The sequence below is a fragment of the Alligator mississippiensis genome, chromosome 3 (assembly GCF_030867095.1).
Source record: "Alligator mississippiensis isolate rAllMis1 chromosome 3, rAllMis1, whole genome shotgun sequence".
Classification (NCBI taxonomy): Eukaryota; Metazoa; Chordata; order Crocodylia; family Alligatoridae; genus Alligator; species Alligator mississippiensis.
The window spans coordinates 216,806,081-216,812,145 of NC_081826.1; the positions used below are offsets into that span (position 1 = coordinate 216,806,081).

At 49.1% G+C, this 6,065-nt stretch overlaps 1 long non-coding RNA gene across 1 annotated transcript; it reads left to right on the forward strand.

Annotated features, from left to right (window-relative positions):
• Positions 1–1,828: 1,828 nt before the first annotated feature.
• LOC132249542 (uncharacterized) lies at positions 1,829–5,755 on the forward strand. The gene is made up of 4 exons (XR_009461027.1): positions 1,829–2,032; positions 4,350–5,164; positions 5,256–5,369; positions 5,584–5,755. It is a non-coding gene; the product is annotated as an uncharacterized LOC132249542 (long non-coding RNA).
• The last annotated feature ends 310 nt before the right edge of the window (positions 5,756–6,065 follow it).

The following is a 6,065-nucleotide window of genomic DNA, read 5'->3' on the forward strand; positions in this document are numbered from 1 at the left end:
CAGGCAGGTGGGGCTGGGGCTGGAATCAGGATCACAGAGCCATGACAGCACAGGGCCCAGACCAGAGCTGTGATCCAACTGCCCCCACACCCCTGCAATGGGCACTGGTGTCACGGACAGGGGCACGTGGGGAGCGAATCATGGCTCTGCCCCAGGTCCCGGATCCATGGTGTCACTGCCCAGTGATCCTGGGGTTTGTATGGAGACTGGCCTGGGGCCCATGTGGGGAGGGTGCACTCAGCCAGACAGATAGGATGGGGCAGGGGCTGGGGCCAGAGCTGGGGCCAGGGTCAGGATCACAGGGCCATGACAACACAGGGCTTGGGCCAGGGCCAGGGGCAGAGCCACAATCTGCTCCCTGCATGCCTCTGGCAGCAAAACTGGCACCTAACACAGAGATGTGCAGGTGGCAGATTGTGGCTGTGCCCTGGGCCCCGACCCCATGCTGCCACCACCCTCTGATCTCAATCCCAGCCATAGCCCTGGCCCTGCCTGCCTGTCCCGCTCCTGGAAGCCACTCCTCACCCTCCCATGGCCCCATTCCATCTGCCTGGCTGAGCACGCCTTGCCCGTGTAGGTCCCGAGTCAGTTTCCATGGAGACCCTGCCTGCCCACTGGCTCCGTTCGCACCCCAATGGTGGGTGCGTGGTGATGGGCCAGGGTGCCCAGGCAGTAGGGTGAAGTCTGGCTGTGTTAGCAGAGACTGGTAGCAGTAGCTGGAAAAAGCCGCTACTGTGGGGACTGCTGGGAAGCAAGTATGGCCCCCAGCCCCACTGTGAGCCCAGCGGTGGCAGGATCAGCTACACTTGCCATGGCCCAGGCTGTGTTAAAATCCCTTGGGAGACCAGATCCAGCCTGTGGGCTGTATTTTGCCCACCCCTGCTCTAGCCTGCTCGACCCTTGATGCTGTTGTTTATAGGTTGTTTATAGCTTGTTCTGTCATGCGGTTCCTGTATTCCACGTGCATAAATAAATAAGATACTGTATGGCACATTTTCCAGATATTTCTATAAACATTTTCACGTACTGATCAAACCATACTACATTAATAATCCTTCTGTCTAAATTTAAAAGAGTTCTGTCTAAACTGGGTGGGGTTTGTTTCTTAGGTGTTTTTAAAAGGACACCTAAGCTTTTCATTTGTGCAGTTGTTTAATATTAAATGATTCAGTTGTGTGCTGCTTTATATAAATGAACTTCTAAAATATTAACAGGTTTCATGATTTACAGTAAATAAGCTACATTTTTTTGCCTGTTTTCAAATAGTATTTTTAATTAAAATGGAATATGCCATAATATTTCCTTTTCTAACTGTTAAGTAGTTAAGATCCATAAAATCAACACCAGAAGGATCTGAGTCTGTAACAAGAGTCTGAAAATACGTTGATAATTAAAGATTTAGGAAAGATTACCCTAAAGAAGATAAGCACTGTGACAGAGCACATGTTTTAAGTGCTATGTTATATAATCTAATATTAGCATCAATATTTATTAACAATTCTTTTGTTATTTTCTGTTTGATTAAAGCTCAACTACAGCAGCAACCAGAGGAGAAAATGCTACAGTAAGCACTTTTAACGAGCTGTAAAAATCACACAAAATAAAGCGTGTTTCTGTAATAGCAGTAGTTAGTACAGGCCAATGCTTTACTTAGTTACAACAATTTAAGCTAGTACAACTTCACTGACTTCAGTTGATTTCAAATTTACACTGAGTTGAGTAGGAGAAGCAAGCTTTCAGTTCCCGATTTGTCATATTGCTTCATCACATGAAGAGAAACAAGGAATAGAGAGAGTAATTTACAAATTCAGCATTCACTGATGAAATAGTGTTTAAGAGACAGAGTATAGATCAAAAGTGTACTCTGTACTGCTCCCATTTCTCTCATTAGGCAACCCCATACAAAGTCCAAAGTTCAATACCAAGGCAGGTCTCAAATGCAGAAATGGATGGTTAGCTCTTGCTTCTTTTAATTAATATGAAAACTGTTCCTACACTATATTCTGAGCATTCGTGTCCAGGCTATATACAGGTATTTATGAGAAGTAGAATATCTTACTTCTGTATATCACATTTCCATGATTTTGTACTGTTTCTTGGTTTTAAATATAATGAGTGCTGCTCACTTCCATTAGTTGTGGTGTTCTGTCTACCATCACAGGGTCTGACAGGGTCTAGTCAGTATTCAGTAACTATCTGGTAAACTTTCTTTGATTTAGCTGGCACAAATGTTGTGACTAATATGTTTGCATAGGATGTGGCTAGAAAGCACTGGTAGAGACAGAGTTGCTATGAAACAGAATCCTGTTTTCTTTTGGGATGACAAAGGGAGGGAAAGCATCTCTGAAGCTGTTTGCAAAGGCAGTGAAATCTGAAGAATCCTCACTTCAGCAGATGGAATAATAGCAGTGCTCCTCCCTGTTGTTTGGGCTCAGTAAAGCAAAATGATGTCTGTTAGATAACTACATAAATGCTTTCACAGTCCATGCCTTTCTAATTTCTGCTCCCTGTATTTGGTAACTCACATGAATTAGTAACCCTCATGAATGAACACACAACTAATTCCTGAGTATAATTTTAAGCCTTTCATAGGCATAACATGTTGAAAGTCTTTAATTGTACATTGTGATTGACAGATTTCACACACAGTTGTAACTTGCCTTCGTTTCCACTATAGGAGAAATCGAAACAATTGATAAGCACCGTGATTTTTTTAGCTGGGTACTTTTCAATATTTTTGTTGTGTTTTGTCTCAAATGTGTTTTGTGCAACTCCTTTATTTTTAGTGTGCTTTCTGAAATTCCTAAACTAGAGTGACTAAGAGATTATCAGTTCAGACGCTACCCTCTGACACTTCTGCTATGTGCCCGCCTACCATACATATTGAGTGAGTGAGTTGGGGGAGGGGAAGAGGGCACAGTTTGAACTGGCTGAACTAGGAAGGCAGGAAGAGGAAGGTGGAGAGGCAGCAAAAAGGAAAACGTTTTCCTGACACACCAATACATATGTAACCACCACCACCAGGACTTAAATGGGACAGCTCAGCATTTACTGTAGCTACCATTTTCCAGTCTACCTTATTGATACATGTTTTACACTTTTCCATTTGTATGAGACAGGCCAACCCATACTGGGGTGTAATTTATAGGAATATACTTTGTTGATTTTTGCTCAGATGGCATCCTGGGAACATTTTTAAGTACCAGGCGTTATTTGGCCTAGGGGCACTTTAAAGTGCTTGCTATTGCTCCAGAGCACCTTCCTCTACACAACAAGGATTGCAACAGCCCAGAAGGGAGAGATGAGGTAGGGAAGAAGGAACAGGAACTGACAGTGATACTCATCACTCCACATGGAAGAAGATCTGATTACCAAAGCACAGTTTGGTAATCCTCCCTCACCTCTTCTAGGAACCCTGCGTGCCTCCCAGGTGTCCCTCACAGAGTACAAAAGCAGACACTGGAATGGGGGGAATTGCCCACTGACCTTGCCATCCCCAGCCCTGTCCAGCCCTCTGTCCAGCTGCTCCCTGAACCTGGAGCCCTGGGGCCAGCAGAGGAAACAAAGTGAAGGAGCAAGGAAAAGGGACCCAATACCCCATGAACATGCTTCTCACAGCCCTGTAGCCAGAGGAGTGGGTCAGGAGTGGTGCTGTGGCTTCCCTTGCCTGGGGTCAGCTGGAGTGGCAGCAGGTCCCCCTTCCCTCCAGGCATCTGGGGCCTCAGGGAACTGGAGCTGCCAGCATGTGACCTTGACCATGGAAATGGAGGGCGTGACTGTGCACTGCACCCTTCCTGGATCCGCCTCTGGCTCTGAAAATTAAAGAAACAAAAAATAGTTGCAATCCACCTGCATTGTTGACAACTTTTACAATTTTATCCAGCATCTTGCAAGTTTCTCTTGATACCTGAGTTTCAAGAATCCTGTGATTATAGGGAGGTCAGCTTTCCTTTTAAAAAAAAGGAAGCTTCTGGTCATCATTATGCAGAAAATTTTGACCCGAATATGTTCATACAGGTCAAACAAGCCAACAGAAAGAAGCAAAATTGTATTTTTAAGTATTAAGATTTTAATGTTAATCTCATGATTTTTGGGGGTCCTGAATCATAGTTTTTGACTCCTTGGAGCAAGCAATATTGCATATCACCTCAAGGGATTAGAAATTAGGAGAGTCAAAGGTTGGATATTGTCCTTCCTGTTGTGCTACAAGTAATCAAACTATTTTTAAATCATAGATTTATCACAATAGATCCAGAAGAGGTCTGCAAACATTTTATAAAGAATTTAAACTCCTGTAAATAGCTTTTCTTCTCTTCCCCTCTTTCTGTTTTTCATATTTCGGGAACCAGCAGCGGGAAGGAGAGGAGGCAGCACACGTGTGCCCTTTTTACCAACCAAATAACCGGAGGCAGCGGCGGCAGCAGCAACAGAGGAATCGGCAGCGGGGGCAGCAGCAGCTGATCCCCCGAAGGTAAGTGGGGCGGAGGGACCCGGCACAGCTGAGCCGGATCCGGAGGGGAAGCCCCCCGGGTCCCATATAGCTGAGCCGGTAGGGAGCCGCGCTCCCGAGCCGCGCGGCGCGAACAGAGCGCGCAAACAGGCACACTCTGTAAGAGCACGCCGGCGTTTGCACAGGCGTTCACGCCGGAGGGCGGGCCAGGAGGGCCAGGAGTGGGAGTCCTGTAGGGGTAGGGCGTAGACACCGCGCAGGTCTACAAACAGCAGCCCGTAGAATGGTGTCTATGAGGAGTGCTGCTAGGGCCTCTGCCCAGGGGGACAAGGCTACCCGGGGCAGGTCTGAGGCCTCCACCCAGACCGAGCCCATGGGGGAGCTGGTGTCCCCCTACCTCCTGGCCTGTGGGGGATCCCCAGCAGGGCCGGGGGGGGCAGAGATTGGGGGCCCCCACACCTGTCCGGCAGGTGCCCGTCTTAGGGCTCTGGAGGCACAGGTGAGGGAGCTCTGGGAGGAGGTTAGCAGGCTGAGGGGGATCAGGGAGGCGGAGGACGAAATTGATAGTTATTTCCTTTCCCTGCAGGCCCAGGCACCAAAGGAAGAAGCACCCTGGGGAATACCCTCCACAGCAGAGTGGCAGACGGTCACAGCCAGGACCGGAGCGGCACACAGCAAACCAGTACCAGCTTCTCCAGTCCGACTGGTGAACAGGTACGAGGCCCTGGCGACCCTGCAGGAGATGGAAGGGGAGGAGGAAACCCTTGGGCAGGAAGAAACACCACGTTCTTCACACTCCAAACAGATCAAGAGATCCACGAGGACCCAGAGGAGGAGGTGACGAGTGCTCGTCATAGGCGACTCCATCCTGAGAGGTACGGAAGGACCCATCTGTCGCCAGGACCCCTCGGCACGAGAGGTATGCTGCCTCCCTGGAGCAAAGATTCGGGATGTGACGGAGGTCATCCAGGCCCGGATCAAGCCCACCGATTATTACCCCATGGTCCTAGTCCATGTGGGTACTAATGATGCGGCCAGGAGAACCCCCGATCACTTGATGGCGGACTACTGTGCTCTGGGCGGCGTGCTGAAGGAGTTTGGTGCCCAGGTGGTTTTCTCTTCCATCCTACCAGTGACCGGACGAGGAAGACGGCAGGAGAACTGCATCAGAGAGACCAATTGGTGGCTTCGGCAGTGGTGTCTCGAGGCAGGCTTCGGCTTCCTGGACAATGACCCGCACGTCACGACGAGGGACATGCTCAGCTGGGATGGGCTTCACCTGTCCCCCAAAGGTAAGCGTGTGTTTTCTACTAGGTTGGCGGATCTCCTCCGGCGGGCTTTAAACTAGGCTCGTCGGGGGGAGGGGAGTACGAGGGCAGGGGAAGCTGTGGACCACCAAACCATGTGGCACCCACAAGGACAGCCCAGCCTGAAGAAGGAGAACATTGGGAACCTGAAAGCCATGGGGAGGCCAGCACTACAGAACAGGTAAGAAACAAGAAGGTAAGAAACAATGGGCCCCATGGGACTGGGAGCGGGGGGGCAGCAAAGGCGCCAGTCGCAGGGCTCAAGTGCCTATATACTAATGCTAGGAGCATGGGGAACAAGCAGGATG